This window comes from Vigna angularis, chromosome 8, assembly GCF_016808095.1.
Source record: "Vigna angularis cultivar LongXiaoDou No.4 chromosome 8, ASM1680809v1, whole genome shotgun sequence".
In the NCBI taxonomy this organism is placed as follows: domain Eukaryota; kingdom Viridiplantae; phylum Streptophyta; class Magnoliopsida; order Fabales; family Fabaceae; genus Vigna; species Vigna angularis.
The window spans coordinates 22,613,337-22,632,095 of NC_068977.1; the positions used below are offsets into that span (position 1 = coordinate 22,613,337).

The 18,759-nt window shown below is 36.6% G+C and overlaps 1 pseudogene; it reads left to right on the top strand.

Moving 5' to 3' along the window:
• Positions 1–5,482: 5,482 nt before the first annotated feature.
• Positions 5,483–8,723, top strand: LOC108344238 (receptor-like protein 9DC3; annotated as a pseudogene).
• Positions 8,724–18,759: the final 10,036 nt, after the last annotated feature.

Sequence of the window (18,759 nt, forward strand, 5' to 3'; positions counted from 1 at the left end):
AAGAATGCCAGTGAGGCAAACATCAAGATGTTGGAAGAAGCCGACTTACTCCGAGAAGTTACATACGTCATGTGGATGAAAAATATGGTGATGGTGAAAAAGCCGAGTAGTCAATGTGCATTGACTTCACTAACTTCATGCTTACTAACATTGCATTCTATTTTCTCTATGTTCTTTCGTTAGCAAGACAAAAGAGTGACCACCAAAATTTTTAATCATTCTTTTTTAAAAAATTACCGATGACTTTTATTCGTCTGTAATGATGCATATAGTTTACAAACGACATTACCAACAAATATTTTACGTGTATACTTTGTCGATGTAATTACTGATAAATATTTATGTCGATAAGTTAATTGACACAACTCATCAATATATCTGTCTGTAACAAAATATTATCAACAAAAATGCATCCATCAATAATTTCAGTATTTCATTGTAGTATGTGATTAACGAATTAAAACAAATGTGAGTATTACAAGACACCACGAACACCATGACACATAAATGCGAATACCACGACAACACGCACACACACCACGAACACCGACACATAAATGCGAATACCACGACAACACGCACACAGGCACAAGCTTCCTTGTTGATTATCCCAATTACCCAACACACATATCGCCACTTAGTGAACCTTCGAAGACATTTTCCCTTTCACCCAATTTTAATTTCAAAATTATTAAAGATTAACGGATTAAAACAATAACAAATTATGTAAGAAAAAAACTTCACGTTATACAAAAAGTGTCAGTTTGTCTATAATACCAAATTGAAGAAACTTGACAAAAATAATCAAATGAGTATTTAAAAACCTATATATTATATACATTTGAGAGATAAAGAAAAGTCATTATTTTCATATGAAACATTACTAATGCATTAATGTAAACTTATCATCCATTAACGTTAATGAAAAATAAAATAGAATGGTAAGATTATAACTATTTCATTTTAATTATTTTTAGAGTAATTGAATCTCTCTAATATATATGTGTAATTCTATTTTATATTTTGTAAGACTTTTCCTATGTATTTTTATTAGACTACCAATAATATAGGTAAAAAAAATAGCAATTAATGGTCGTATATGACCCATTTTGGTGGGATTCTAAAAATTTTAAAGTGTTGGTGTGACATCCCAAAAATACAGTCAAAACTATAAATTCAGAAAATCACATTTAATAATAATCTCAAACAGTTTTTCCACTAAAAATTTAAAACGAACGAATGACCAAGGACGAACGTCCTTGAGTACAGTACAACATTAAGGGACGAGCGTGCACAACTGCACGTCCACACAAGAGTTTACAATTTAAAACCGAACGTACAAGAAAATCTGACCGAACGGTTTACAGAAACAATTACCGAACGGCCGAAATCAACTTAAATGAAAACTAGAGGTGGTCGGACGACCACTCACGCCAATAACTAACTAGCCGAGCGTCTCACTGCTCGGTCTTCACTTCAACATTAACCAGGTTCTCTTCAGTCAGCGCCTCTTCCAAACGTTCGTCTCCCTCTGCTCACATCCACACGGATGATCATCGCAATGACAAGACGGACGTACAAGGACAAAGGACAACACAAGGAAAACGAAAGGGTAAGCTTATGAAATTTAACTCATGCATCAACATATAAATTCCAGCAAACAGTTCATTTCACACATACATATCAACGTACGCATTCATCATACATCACATAATTTAACGCACGTACAAAATAAAACTCAACACGACTGTCTGTCCGGACTGTAAGATTTCTCCGTGTAGCTACGACGATCGCGCACCCGGGTGGTGTGGTAACTGACATTCTCATCAGCTTCCACCCGAGGTTAGTCCATTCCGTCCAAATTACAATTATGTGACGGTTCCGTCCAAATTACAGTTATGTGACGGGGACCTCCTGCCATTCCCACGCATGACATACCCCTTCTATGTGAAGACGAGTAGTCACGGAATATCAGGATCGAATCGCCTGCTAAGTCTAGCCACGGTCACACTTTACAAATTCTCATGATCATCCCTGGAACTCTCATTCAACATTCATACTTTCATTTCATCTCATATACTGTTCATAATTCACTATTCATCATCATTTACTATTCATCATCATTTACTATTCCTCATCAATTACTATTCATCATGTACTGTTCATTAATATCATGTACCGAACGTCCCAACCCAAGGAGACCGAGAACGAACGCAGTGAACGAGACCAATAGAACACTCGTTCGTATTAAGTACGAACGGTAGAGAAACAGCTGCGTTCAGGAAATGGCCAAGCATGGTACTGTTCATTGGACGAACGCTATTTGGTGGGAAAAGAGAACGAGCGCTCAAAATCATACCGAGCACTATTCGGACGGACGCTCAGTTGGAGACCGAGCACTGTTAGGACGAACGCTCATACCGAGCACTATTCGGACGAACGCTCAGTTGGAGACCGAGCACTATTAGGACGAACGCTCGAGGCCGAGCACTATTTGGACGAACGCTCAGTTGGAGACCGAGCACTATCAGGACGAACGCTCGAGGCCGAGCACTATTTGGACGAACGCTCAGTCAAAACCGAGCACTATTTGGACGAACGCTCTTCTCAAAGCCGAGCACTATTTGGACGAACGCTCAGTCAAAACCGAGCACTATTTGGACGAATGCTCAGTCAAAACCGAGCACTATTTGGACGAACGCTCAGTCAAAACCGAGCACTATTTGGACGAACGCTCAATCAAAACCGAGCACTATTTGGACGAACGCTCGAGGCCGAGCACTATTTCGGGCGGACGCCCATTATAAGGCCGAGCCTTATTTATAACGAACGTTCGGTATGAAACCGAACGCCACTTTGAGCGTACGTTCAGTGTAAGACCGAACGTCTTCCAGTACGATCGTCCGGTGTAAGACCGAACGCTATTCTGGGCGAACGTCTGGTGTAAGACCGAACGCTCCAGTGACTCAGATTAATAAATCTTGAAAATAAACTAAGAGAATTTTTGGAGAAGTAATACGAACGGGAAAATGCACTATTACATATACATATACAAGTCCAAAAAGAGAGAATTTATCAAACGTACAAGATTCAACAGGACTAAACCGAACGCTCAAACAGTGAGGACGTTCGTTCTCAACCACAGAGTGTCAAATGGTGACCCCTGTTCACCTGACTGAGTACCTGTGTTGGACTTTCTGTACATATTGGCTAACTCTCTCGGGTAATCGTTTACAGGGGTGCTGTAAACGATTACCAGACCCTTTTTCTTCACCACTCTCAGTCATATATCATTCTCATTCCATAAAAACGAACGTTCAACATAAATCAAACATAACAGCTTCATATAATCAAAATAACAAACGTTCATGCAAATCACCCGAGAAACATCATGCAGTAAAATAACGAACGTTCATACCATCATTTCATACATCATGCATTACTTTCATGCAACCAAATAACGAACGTTCACACAGCATACATCAAACCAGTTAAATTAAATAAGCTTCCCTTACCCGGAAATGGACGAACGTTCACTGACGCACACACAGACGCTTCTCCACTCAAATTCCACTAACCAGCGCTCGTTAATCCACTGTACGAGCGAACGAACCCCAACACCAAACTCAGAATCACGCTACTCTAAGAAAAGACGAACGCACAACTCAGAATTGAGTTTGCATGCAAAGAAAACGAACGTTCAGAGAGGAAGAAAAGACTTACGAGATTCACTAACCGAACGTTCTCCTCTGGAAGCTCTTATCGCCGAGCGTCCTTCCACGTTGCCGGAATCCAGAATTGGAGGGGATGAAACAGTGTTTTCTTAGAGAGAGAGAGAATGCAGAGAGCAAGGGAAGAGAAGGAATTCTCAGAAATGAAGCAAAGAGATGCGTGAAGGGAGAAGTGGAGAATAAGTTCAAAATCTCAGATTTGCTTTCTTCTCCGCCAGCGCACGTCCGCACTCGTCAGCGCACGTCCGCACTCGCCAGCGCACTCCACCACGCCTCTGACAGTCCACGCCAGATGGTCGACCACTGCACTGTTGCCACGCGTCTTCCACCACCGCGGACGCACGTTCGAATCGGCTGACACACTGTTCTCCACATGCCAGTCAGCTTTCCACCAACGTTCATGACTCACCTCCACGTGCGGCACCTGGCGTCCGTTAGTGACTGTCAGGCGCTGCTGTCGTCCATGTGCCCTGCTGGTGTGGCGCGTCCTCCTGCTGCCACGTGGACTCCACTACGCACGTTATTTTCTGAGGCCTGACAGTTGGAAATAAGGAGTTAAGGAGAAAGGTGACAATTAGGCTTACATATAATAATTGAAGAGATAGACACTCTAAATTTCACAATTGAAAAATTATAGCATTCAAGTACTTGAGTGACTTCCAAGTCAATGTAAGTAGTTATATGGCAGCGTTTATGATGGGTAATGACTTTCAAGTCAATGTGTAAATGTAAAAGGTTATATGGCAACGTCCATGACGCGGTACAAAGATTATAGTCTAAGTGGTAGATATAGTTCTATTGGTACTTTAAATCAAATGAAACTTTTCAAGAAAATATTTCTTTAACAGTTGTCATATGCCACCAAATGGAAATTTAAAATAAATAGTATATATTAAGGTTCGGGTTTACTTATCTTGGCTAATTTCGTTGTGTATTGATGGGTTAAATTAGTTTTATATCTCTAAAATTGAGTCGTGTTATAATTTGGTGTCTATAAATTTTGTACGAATATCTAATATTTAATAAATATAAAATTTTTTCTCTACTTTTATTTTTGAATTAACGGTATTATACACAATAATATTACATGTAAGCATATTGCAAATATATAATTGGGATGATTATATAACACTATAAAATAGTAATTAATTTTATTGAAAAACATTAGTCATTATATTCATTAAGATAGATACAATTTTATAAACTAAAAATTATTTAGTATGTAAATATTTTTTATTAGAAATGAAAAATTATAATAATTTTGTGAATTAGAATATAATTTTTTTAATATTAATTATTGAAATTTTAGTTACTTATTATTATTAATTATTAGTAATTCACCCACAAGCAACATGATAGTTTGAAGTGGTGTTTAAAAAACATTGACTTTTTTATTTTAAAATTGTGTTATCTAAACATGATTTATCTATTTATGTATTTTTTTCAAAAATTTTCTGACACCAATAAATTTGATAAAAAAATTACATCCTTTTTATATATATAAAAAATAAAGCTTTTGCTAAAACTGATCATTCACTCAAAGCTTGTAAAATGCATTTTAAACGGAGAAAAACAAAAAGGGAAAATTGAAGACACGAAGTAAACGGTAAGAAAATGAACGTTTGCGTGAGGCATGTGATGTTGAAGTTTCAAGGAGGGTCCACAACACAATTAAAGCCTAACTTTGCGCACATCTTCTTATGTTGATGATCCCCATATATAGTGTTAAACACAATCAATCAAACCACACAGACTTGAGAGTGAGTTAGAAGTAATGGAGTTATGGATGAGATGGTTCCTTCTCTTTTTACTTTTTCATATTTCATCCTCTCATTCCTTATGCCACTCTGATGACAGCTTTATCTTGCATCTGTTCAATAACTCTTTTACTGTTACTAAGCCTGATCTGTATTATGAATGTTATGATCCAAAGACAGCAACATGGAAAAATGAGACAGATTGTTGCTCTTGGGATGGAGTCACTTGCCACCCCATCTCCGGTCATGTGATTGGCCTCGACCTTGCCTGCAGTGGTTTTCACGGCCAAATCCATCCAAACAATACACTTTTCCTTCTTTCTCATCTCCAATCACTCAACCTTGCTTTCAACCATTTCTATCAATCTCATTTTTCAGTTCTCTTTGGTGGCTTTGCAAGCCTCACACACCTCAACTTATCTGGTTCTCACTTCCAAGGTGAAATTCCTTCCCAAATCTCACATCTTTCCAAATTAGTCTCCCTGGATCTTTCTTTTAACCCTGGTCTGAAGTGGAAAGAAGGTACTTGGAAGAGACTACTCCAAAATGCAACAGATATGAGGAAGCTTGTGTTGGATACAATTGACATGTCTTCAATTTCAATCAAGACTCTCAATTTGTCTTCCTCTTTAGTCACTCTTAGTCTTCGAGACACTCAGCTAAGAGGAAACTTGACCGATGCTATCTTTTGTTTACCAAATCTTCAACACCTGCGTCTTTCAGGTAAGTACTTTCAAGGCCAGCTTCCAAGAGTTAGTTGTAGCTCTACTCTCTTAATATCTTAGAGCTTTCAAGCTGTCAGTTCCAAGGGTCAATCCCTCCCTCATTCTCTAACCTCTCACATCTTACTTCCCTAGACCTCTCATATAACTCTCTTGTCGGTTCAATCCCATCCTCGCTCCTAACCCTTTCACGTCTCTCTTTTCTCAATCTCCATTACAATAATCTTATTGGCGAAATCCCAAATGTTTTTCCTCATGAAAACAAATTTAAAGAATTGGATTTCAGTGGTAACAATTTAGGAGGTGAGCTGCCATCAACATTTTCAAATCTTCAAAATCTCGTTCTCTTAGATCTCTCAGAAAATAAATTCAGTGGTCAGATCCCAGACGTGTTGGGCGGGCTAACCAAATTGAAGGGTCTCTATCTTCGGGATAACAAATTCGGAGGAAAAATCCCATCTTCATTGTTTGGCTTAACTCAACTTTCTGAACTGGAATGTTCTTGTAATAAATTACAAGGCCCTTTGCCCAACAATATAACAGGATTTTCAAGCCTAGTTAGCTTATCATTTGATAACAACTTGTTGAATGGGACAATTCCTTCATGGTGTTTATCTTTGCCATCTTTGAAGTATTTAACTCTATCTAAAAATAAGTTCACAGGGCTTATTAGTTCAAACTTATCATATTCCTTCGAGACTTTAGATTTGTCCTACAACAAGCTACAAGGTAATATTCCAGAAACAATTTTCAACCCTCGAAATCTTACTCACTTAGATCTATCATCAAACAACTTCAGTGGATATGTTCACTTTCCACTTTTCTCTAAGCTTCACAATTTGGTGGATCTTAACCTTTCCCAGAATGACAAGTTATCCCTAAATTTTGAATCCAATGTCAACTATACTGTTTCCTCCTTAACTTTTTTGGACTTATCTTCTACGTGTTTAACTGAATTTCCGAACTTAGAAGGAAAAGTACCAATGTTAAAATTTCTCTATCTATCTGATAACAAGATTGATGGAAGACTTCCCAATTGGTTACACAAAATTGGCCCATTACATTTACTAGACCTCTCTCATAACCAATTGAAGCAATCATTAGACCAAGTTTCATGGAACCAACAACTCGAGTATCTTGATTTTAGTTTCAACAAAATCTCTGGTGGCATCTCTTCCTCAATTTGCAATGCAAGTTCAATTTGGTATCTCAATTTGTCTCACAACAAGTTGACGGGCATCATTCCACAATGCCTTACTAACTCATCATCCCTTCGAGTTTTGGATCTACAACAAAACAAACTTCATGGCACTTTGCCAAGTAGTTTTTCAAAGAACTGTTGGCTCCAAATTCTGAATCTCAATGACAACGTATTAAAAGGTTCTTTGCCAGAATCTTTATCCAATTGTCGTTTTTTGGAAGGTCTAAGTCTTGCCAACAATCAATTAGAGGATGCCTTTCCCCACTGGCTTCAAGGTCTGCCAGATTTGAGATTATTGGTTTTGCGAGCCAATAAGTTGCATGGCACCATTGAAAATTTAAAGACCAAACAAGGATTTGTTAGTTTGGTTATACTTGACATCTCTTCCAACAACTTTAGTGGCCCAATTCCAAAGGTCTTCATAAGAAAGTTTCAAGCCATGACGAATGTTGTTCAAGATGCCAATGGGCAATACATCGGATTATTTTATCGATATCGAAAAGAAAAAAATGACTATTTGACCATAACAACAAAATCCATCGTTTTGACAATGGAGAAAATTCGGAAAGACTTTGTAAGCATTGATTTATCAGAAAATAGATTTGAAGGAGAGATTCCGAATGTGATTGGAGAACTTCAAGCCCTTAGAGCACTCAACCTTTCTCATAACATACTTAGTGGAACTATTCCCCAATCCCTGGGAAATTTGACAAACTTAGAATCACTGGATTTGTCCTCAAATATGTTTACTGGTATGATTCCTACAGAACTAACCAATTTGAACTTTCTGGAAGTTCTGAATCTTTCCAATAATCATATTGTTGGAGCAATACCTCAAGGAAAACAGTTCAATACATTTTCCAATGATTCCTATATGGGAAACACAGAGTTATGTGGGTTCCCATTGACAAAAGAATGCAGCAAGGACCTTGAACAAGATTCTCCACCTGCACTGCCTTTCAAGAGAGAACATGGATATGGATTTGAATGGAAACCAGTGGCACTAGGATATGGATGTGGAATGATATTTGGAATGGGAATTGGATGTTGTGTGTTATTAATAGGAAAGCCTCAATGGATTGTGAGAATAGTTACATGACTTCGGAGTGTCTTTTTTCACATTCAATTCTGCCTTTATGGAAAACAAAAGAATTTAAGGGCAACGACCTTATAATTTTAATCTGAATGGGAGATTTGATTCAAAATTTAGTTGTAATATGAATATGTTGTATGTAAACTGAATACATATTTGATTCAAAGTTTAGTTGTAATATGAGTGTGTTACATCTAATAATTTTTTGGTAGAAGAGTGTGATGCATTTCATTTCTCTTGAGCTAGCAAATTCATTTTATTTGGCTTATATTGTTATATTGGTTATATATTAATAGTTGTTGTACTCATAAAAATAATTATATTAACTCACAAATAGTAAAACTGTGGCTTTGTTTTTTAAAAAATATCTGTTCATTGCCGGAATTTCATTTTCGTTAAATGTATTTAGAACTCTCAATTTTTTTTACACATTATTCAATGACGGTGGTTGATTATCAAATACATTGATGAAGATAACGTCAGACAAAGATTTGTCACAGAAAACTTTTATTGTTGGGAGATGATTAAATATAAAGACATAAAGTCTCAAATCAACGAGTTTCACAATATACTTAAAGATATCAAAGCAAAAAACATACTTTTACCCGATGAATTTGTTCCATTACTTCTAATTCAGAAATTGTCACCTTCATAAAATAACTACAAACAATAACTGAAACACAAACACAAAGAGATGTCAATTCCAGAGCTCATTACACAGACATAATTATTAAACCTTATAAGTTCTAATATATGTGAATTTTTATTTCAATCCTCAACTCCTAAGAAGTTCTTATATATCAAACCTAATGGATGGATGAGAAAAGTTTCTGAAATCACGAAATATAAAAAAATAAAATAATAAACCAAAAGATGCAAACAGGAATCCATAAGTTACACAAGCCTTCTTTCCTTGCCATCTCTTTTAACTATTGCTGTGTTGGGTGAACAGTCTAGCGTGAGTCTGTTGTGCATCATTCCTATTGACAATCTGTTTTGAATACCATACACTTGCATCTGATTGTTAAGTGTGAAAGGGCCTCAGTTGGATTTTATAATACTAATAATCTAGTAATACTTTTATCTTGTATTAGAGCAACAAATTACATTTTAGAAACCGCACATGAGAAGCCATAATATTTACATCTCATAGCTACATGAGGGAAGATGTTGAAGAAGCATGCAATTTTGTCCAATAAATTCCTAAGCAGCATATATGAAGCCATTAACAAGTACTACTAATCTCAAAACAGTAAATGAATTCAAATCAACAAAGATAAAAAAACGGGTTAGTTTAGTTAAAACAACTAATAGAAACAACAACTAATAATCTCAAAAAAGCAAATACTATTTCGATATGTAGGGTCGAGAACTATACCTTCACACGTTAAATCTCTTCACTTAGTTCTGTTTATGTCTTCTCCTTCAATATTTTGTCGGTGTTTTTCTGACACAGTCCAACTCTAAGCGGGTAAGTACCTGCTAAAGGCACTATGACGCTTAAGTTAGTTTTTAGTTATAGTCGGTTATCACTAGACCTATCAATTGAACCACACACCCATGGACTGATGCTAACCTCATTTAAAATTAGGCCCCTTACTTTTGGCCCATTTCATAGGGATTTTTTCTGAAGCCCCAGCCCATAAACCCAACAGTGAGTGGGTTGGGGTTGGGTTAGGGTCCACGAGGCCAAGGGGCTCACCTCCTCCATCATTTTCTAGGGCATTAACAACTCAAGAATTTATTCGCTATTCACAGCTATTACGGACTCCCTTCCGTTCTTCAACGTTCGTGTTCTTCATTTGTAACAAGTTGGTCCTTTCCTACCATCTTTGTTTAATTTTTGCTTGTGCATTGACCCTTATATTGTTTTCCTCTGAAATTTTATATACCACTTCCTGATTTTGTACATTTGTGCAAATTTTTAGACATGATTTTGTATATAGAACCTGTAGAACTGCTCTGTCTATGCTAGTTGACGGGTAGAGTGGAAAACAACACCAATTCACAATTATTTCTCATGCTCCCCTTCCAATAATAACTTCCCCGACACTTGAATCACACTACTGACCATGGAAACTTTACTCTCCCATCAAGGTGAGATGGTCAATCATATTCAACAAGGCTTAATGTTACAAAAGTAAAGGTAAGTTTCTTTAAATGCTTAACAGTTTGCACAAGGGTTCTAATATTTGAAAATACAACTGGCTATTTTGGGTATATGATGCAAAGAGGGAAAGAAAGATGGTCTTGTTTCAATGTAAGCATGCAAATGAATAACAACTAGCAATGAAACTCAAGCAAAGTTAATTGTAAACCAAAAGTGGTAGCACTCATAGATAAAAACTCTGAGGTACAAATCTCACCCAGTTAAGTTCTTTAGTTTCCTAATAAGGTTGTCATACATCATGCCACAACCATTAACCATAGTAAAAACAATTACAACATTCTCGATATACCCACATGAGAACAACCACAAGCATAAGTTTTCACTAAATCACTACACATTCTCAATGTATTCCAAAACTAATTTATGAGCAAACACAAATGGTTCTCCTCAAAGTCATGCAAAACTCACTCAAAGTCACACAACCAATGCATCATATTTGTCAGACCAGCAAAGTCACACTTATTACAACAAGCATGGAAAGAAAATAGAAAGAAAGAAAAAAACCGAACTCTTTTGGGCGGACCAACTTGCTTCTCAAATTCCGCAACTCCTTGTGTATTCTTCTTCATCATCACTCATACCTATCACTTACAAGAACACCAAGAAACTCGAACAAAATCATTAGTCCAATTTTTATGAAAACTAATATTTGAGAATTGAACAAGAAAGAAACTCAGACACACAACAAACTTCATCAATCAAGATTCAAAACACACCAAGATATACTAAATCGCATAAAAAAAAACTAAGACAATGAAAGACACATGAAAATACACCAATCATTCTAACCAGAAACAAAAACAACTAAACACAAAATGACACATAGTAAAGGGTTAAAAAGCTGGGTTGCTTCCTAGTAAGCGCTTGTTTAATGTCTTCAGTCGATACTTGTTAAGCTCATGGTTGATTTTTGATTTTGGTGAGCTTCTTCCCTGATGGAAGACCATCTAAGACACACATTGGACCTCTTACTAGAGCCATGGCAAAGAGGATTCAAGAGGAAGAAGGATCACCTACCATTTTTCTTCTATGGAAGGTAATTTACATTAATCCTTCTTCCCATAATTAAAAGCAAATTTTTCTTTTCTTTGTAGGATTAATAAAATTGGAGGGAGCAGCTGCCAGCATAGCATTTGAGCATGTGAAAAGAGAGACTTGGAGGAAGAAGCTTGCTGCCAAAGCTATCAAAAAGCTCAGCCAATAACCTAGCTAGCCTAGCGTTTCAGAATTGGTGTTGTTTCACGTGTGCTGCTGAGTTGGAATGAGGCATGTTTGAAGCTGAAGCAAATTGACGCCTTTTTCTTTAATTTCATTTGCTTTTGGATTGAATTTCATTTCAGATTTGAGGCTCTTATCTTCCTATAAATAGGAGACCTCTTCCCCCTTTTGTAGACACTTTTGAGCTTAGTTTAATTGCTGCAGAAATGAAATTCCAACTTATCTTTGCTCTTGAGTCAACCCAATTCTTCACTTTCTTTCTCCTTACCTCTAGCTTCCTTCCAAAGTAGGAAGGCCGTCTGAGCTGAGAGGTTCTAACCCACTCCATTCTTCACTGAAACCATACCATTCTCTGCATCTATTTCAGAATTCCGCTGCCTTCATTCTGCTCACTGGAACGTTTGTTGTTTGGCTTCCTAGTTCAATGAGTCTCACCCATAGCAAGTTTCCATCAAGTGGTATATAGAGCTCTGGTTGTGCACGCAAACCATAGCTAAGTGCCTTTCCATTTTGTTGTTTAATTCCAGTCCACTTTGTGCTATTTCTGTTTCTATTTTCAGTCCAGTTTGTGCTGTTTCTGTTTCTATTTTGCTGCTGTTTTCAATTCTGTATTGCTTTTTCAGTCATTCAATTTTAGTTTCCTTTGTGTGCTTATACTGTCCTTTCATTTTAATCGGTGAAACCTTCTTGTTTGGGTCATTTCCAGCTTTAAATTTCAATTCTGTATTGTTTTAAGTCTTGTGCAATTAACTGTTGCAGTATTATTTCTGTCTCTGTTCAATTTTCTTTTCTGTTGGATTATTTCGTTTTAATTGATTTGCAAGTGCTAAACAAGCTGTATATATATACCAAATAAGACAATGAGGACTTGATCTAGCCTGGGTTATACAAGCTGAAGCATCAAAATGCAAATTTGATTTGTTTTCCATTGTGAATTCTGATACATAATTTAAATCCGGTGCTAAATTTCTAAAACTGTTTCAGTGGTTTTCTTTTGATTCTGGAGCTTTGTACAACATTGTGTGATGTTGTTGAATGTGTCTTAAGGTATAGCAAACCAAAACAAGCAATAAAATGCAATATGCATAGTGTGGGTGCTCAAAATCCTTAACCATTCACCATTTCAGCTTGAACTTCTAGCTTTTCACCATGCTAATATACTTGATTTGGTCTAATCTGAGTTTGGTCATGCTAAGCATATTAAATCTAGCTTAGATCTGTGTTTTTACACTTCTTAGAGTCATTTCCTTTGCTATCCAGTTTTTGAATCCATGAAAAACTAAAATTGGTTGGTTAATTGATGGTTTTTGCTGCATAATTTGGCCATAACAAGGGTGATTTTCGAATCCTACTGTTTCTGTGCTTTTGGAAAGCTTGAGCAAGTCTAAATGGATGTTTGAAAGTTGTTAATACTGCTCATTTGGTCAAAAATGAATTTATATGCAGATTGGATATTTAAACCATAATTTTTGAGTTAAAAAAGGAAGTGGATCAGTGATTCTGAATATTAATCATTGTTTCAGCTGTTTAAGAGTTTAAACATGTTTAATATCACCAAGAAAAGTTGTTTGAACATTCATCAAAGTTGCTGAATCACTGCCACTCATTTTGGGTTCCAAAACCACCATTTTAGTTCATTTTTCTAGTGCAGTTTCTATTTTTTCCAGCCACTGTTTTGGTAATTTTAGTGTATAAATCATTGCTGGATTGTAAAAAAAGCTGGTTCAATGTTTAAAAATGAAAATACATGATCAAAAGAAGAAGTATCAAGTGTTAAAAAGCTGTTAGAACCAACCAATCCAGATTACAGGCCCTGAAAAATCAAAAACATAAAATCTGAAATTCATTGGGGCATTTTATCAAACACTTTTGAAAATTATCAAACAGTTTGCATTTGGAATAATTTCTGAACTGTGCTTGTGTTTTTCTTGCTTTCTTCATCCCTTCTAGTGCCTTTGATAAGTTCCTCTTGTGTACCTACTTTCATTTGTGTGCTGTTCCAATTGTTTGTGTCTATTTTTGGCATCTAAAGTGTTCAATACAGCAGCCTATACTGGTGCAGTATGCAGAAATTTGGTGCAGATTTTTTAATCTGTTTGGTGTGATTTCTAATGAGTTTTGGAGTGTGTGTGCAAGTTGTTTGGGGCATCCAGCGCCAGAGACCTACTCCTACTTTGGTAGCCTTCTAGGAAGTGGTTTGAGAATTGAAAGTGGAGCAAGAAGGAAGACTCAACAGCAACCCAAACACCATTGTCCAACAGCTGGAAAACTCTGTTACAGCAGCATTTCAAACCTGGAAAAAGAGCAACTCACACCTTCATTTTGAGTAGCTTTCTGCAGTAGCAAGAAGACAAAGCTCACATTACTTCTAGGCCTCATTTCAAGTTTATTTACACCAAATATCACGGAATTTGCTGTTTGAAATTGTATTTTATTTTTTTTTCTTTGCTGTTTTTGAGCCAAGTGACTTGGAAAAATGCTCTTGAAGCAATTCCAAGTTCACAATTGAACATTGTAATAGTCCAATTTCGTTTTCTTAGTGTGGAAGTGTGTCAAGGGGCTCCAAGTGTCACTTGCACTTTCACTTAGGGCCGTCTAGCATTTACATTCTTGCATCTTTATTGCTTTCTTTAATTTCTTGCTTAATCTTTTTGTTTTTTTTAAGTCTCCGTGGTATATAGGATTGAATAACACTTAGTCAACCTTTCTTTGGTTTTAGGTTCATTTCATAACATTTGAAAAGAATTTGAAGAATTTCTAGTTAGAAACTAAGGTAAAATATAACTCTAAGGAAACTCTGGCTAAGGAAGAACTTGGTTTCTAAGCTTGTCCATTTGTGACTCACCTCTTCTTCCTGGGAGCTACTTAGAAACATCTTTTGCCTCTAGATATCTCTTTAGAAAATTTTCACCAAAAACAAAGAAAGCTTGTGAAAATCTTTTCACTCATTACTTGTCAAATATTTTGAAAACCTTGTGAAAACCTTTTCCTTTGACAAGAATGAGTCAATCAAGTGTGCAAGGAAGTTTGAAACCCCATAGTGAGAGTTCTTTAAGGGAGGAATTTGAGAAAAAATTTGAACAAAGGGATAGAGAGATTAGTGAGCTCAAAGACATGATTAGTCAACTTTTGATTAATCAAGACAAAAAGAAAGAGAGATATTCCCATAGGAGAAGAGAAGAATCATCATCTTCTCCTAGTGAGCTTGAGCAATATAGTAGTCATCACAATGATGACCATTACCAAATGCCTCTTAGAAGACATCATAGAGTTAGAGAGCACCATCCAAGAGAGCCCAAAATTGATCTTCCTTCCTTTCATGGAAAGGATGATGTGGAAGAATACCTAGAATGAGAAATGAAAGTTGAGCAATTGTTTGAGTGCCACCAAATAGATGATGAAAAGAGAGTCACCATGGCTTCTCTAAGTTTTCAAGGCTATGCCTTAATTTGGTGGACAACCTTGGTCAAGGATCATAGGCTAAGACACTTACCTCCCATCAAGTATTGGAATGAGTTGAGAATTGCCTTGAGAAGAAGACATGTACCAGCCTACTATGGTAGGGAGTTAATGGATAAGCTCCACAAACTCCAACAAAGGAACATGAGTGTTGAAGAATATAGGCAGAAAATGGAGTTGATCATGTTGAGAGCTGGGATAAGAGACGAACCAAGGATAACAATTGCTAGGTTCCAAAGTGGACTCAACTATGACATAAGAGATAGGGTTGAACTTATACCCTACAATGATCTCAATGAGTTAGTCCAACTTTGTGTGAGGGTAGAGCAACAACTCAAGAGGAAAAGCTCCACTAAGAAATATTACCCTCATAGTTCCAACCATAAGAAAGAGTACAAGAGGGAGGGTAGTCTAACCAAGCCAAGGTATGAAGAATTTAGAGAGAGAGAGAAAGGGAAAGAAAAAGTCAAAGAACCTTCAAGAGATCATAAAAGTAAGGAGACTAAGTGCTTTAGATGTGGGGAAAAAGGGCACTATGCATCTGAGTGTCGCAATAGAAGGTCAATTTACATTCTTGAGCATGAGAGTGAAAGTGAGGGTTCTTCATATAATGAGTCTGAAACATCCACTTCTGAAGAAGAAGAAACTTTACCTTGTGATGGTGACTTACTTATGGTGAGGAGACTCCTGGAAAGCAAACATGTAGAATTAGAACAGTCACAAAGAGAGAACCTATTCCACACAAGATGCAAAGTTTTGGAAAAGACATGTTCAATGATTGTGGATAGTGGCTCTTGTTGCAACTGTTGTAGTTCTAGAATGGTAGAGAAGCTTGGCTTAACCACTACTCCTCATCCTAAACCTTACAAACTTCAATGGATCAAAGAGGATGATGGAATAGTATTTAAAGAACAAGTAAGAGTACCCATTTCCATTGGCAAATATGAAGATCAAATTGTTTGTGATATAGTACCAATGGAAGCTGGGCACATATTACTTGGAAGACCTTGGCAATATGATAAGCAAGCTCTACATGATGGAGTCACCAACAAAATCACCATTCAACACAAGGGAAAGAAAATTATTTTGTGTCCTCTTACACCTTCACAAGTAAGAGAGGACCAAATAATTCTTAAAAAGAAGTTGGATGGAGAAAAGAAAAGTAGGAAAGAAAGAAAGGAGAAGATCATGAATTTGGTAACCCATGCCTCAAATAAAGAAGTTGTCCAACCTTAAACTTTGAACATTTCTAAAAATCTTTTTCTTGGACAACCTCATTTTTTTCTCTATTGCAAAGAGGCATTTGTTTCAATCACTCATGAACTTGGTTCTGTACCAAAGGGGTTGCAAAAACTTTTAAAGGAATTTGATGATGTATTTTCCAAAGAGGTACCAAGTGGATTACCACCTTTGAGGGGAATAGAACATCAAATAGATTTGGTGCCTAGGGCAAGCCTACCCAATAGGCCAGCCTATAGAACCAACCCCATGGAAACAAAAGAAATAGAGAAACAAGTTAATGAATTATTGAACAAAGGGTGGATCCAAAAGAGTCTAAGCCCTTGTGTTGTGCTTGTGTTGTTGGTCCCTAAAAAGGATGGAACTTGGAGAATGTGTACAGATTGTAGGGCCATCAACAACATAACTGTCAAGTATAGGCACCCCATTCCTAGGCTAGATGATATACTGGATGAATTACATGGAGCAAATCTTTTCACCAAAATTGATCTCAAAAGCGGATACCATCAAATAAGAATTCATGAAGGAGATGAATGGAAAACTGCTTTTAAGACCAAGTTTGGTTTGTATGAATGGTTAGTCATGCCCTTTGGCTTGACCAATGCTCCAAGTACATTCATGAGATTGATGAATCATGTCCTTAGGGAATGCATAGGAAGATTTGTAGTGGTCTATTTTGATGACATCTTAATTTATAGTCAAAGTCTTCAAGAGCACCTTAACCATATCAAAGAAGTCTTGCTTCTTCTTAGAGAACATAATCTCTTTGCCAACTTTGACAAATGTACTTTTGGTCAAGAAAGTGTGATTTTCCTTGGTTTCAAAGTTGGAAAAGAAGGTATACATGTTGATCCAGAGAAGATCAAGGCTATACAAGAATGGCCAACCCCTAAAAATGTAGGAGAGGTGAGAAGTTTTCACGGGTTAGCAAGTTTTTATAGAAGATTTGTGAAAGACTTCTCCACCATAGCTGCTCCTTTAAATGAGCTAGTCAAGAAAGATATGCCTTTTCTTTGGGGTGATAAGCAAGAGTTGTCTTTTGAGACTTTGAAACACAAGTTAACTCATGCACTTATTCTAGTTTTGCCTGATTTTTCCAAAGCCTTTGAACTAGAATGTGATGCATCTGGGGTAGGTATAGGAGTTGTTTTAATACAAGGAGGACATCCCGTAGCTTACTTTAGTGAAAAACTTTGGGGGCCTACCTTGAACTATCCTACCTATGACAAAGAGTTGTATGCCCTCATTAGAGCTTTAAAAACTTGGGAGCATTACTTGGTAACTAGAGAATTCATCATACACACTGACCATGAATCTCTCAAGTACATTAAAGGGCAAGCAAAGCTAAACAAAAGACATGCAAAGTGGGTGGAATACCTGGAGCAATTTCCCCATGTCATCAAACACAAAAAGGGGAGTACTAATGTTGTTGTGGATGCTTTATCTAGAAGACATGCATTATTAGTACCCCTAGGATCCCAAATATTAGGATTTGATGACATAAAAGAGTTATATGAAAATGATGAAACATTTGCATCCACTTATTCATCATGTCTTAAGAAGCCTTTTGATGGATTTTATCTTTCTGAGGGGTATCTTTTAATAAAGGAAAACTTTGTATACCCCAAGGATCCATTAGAAAACTTCTTATCAAAGAGAGTCATGGAGGAGGACTCATGGGCCATCATGAAGTTGATAAAACTCTAAACATTTTGAAAAGTAAATTTTATTGGCCACACATGAGAATAGATGTTCAAAGGCATTGTTCTAAATGTATAGCTTTTTTATAAGCTAAGTCCAAAATTATGCCTCATGGACTCTATACACCTCTTCCTATAGCTAATACCCCTTGGGAGGACATAAGCATGGACTTTGTCTTAGGATTACCAAGAACTCAAAAGTGGTATGATTCTATATTTGTGGTAGTAGATCGTTTTAGTAAAATGGCTCATTTTATACCCTGCCACAAAGTAGATGATGCTAGCTATATCTCTAGACTCTTCTTTAAAGAAATAGTGAGATTGCATGGCTTACCCAAAACTATAGTGTCTGATAGAGATGTGAAGTTCCTAAGCCATTTTTGGAAAACTTTATGGGAAAAGCTTGGAACTAAACTTCTATTTTCTACTACATGTCACCCACAAACTGATGGGCAAACTAAAGTAGTAA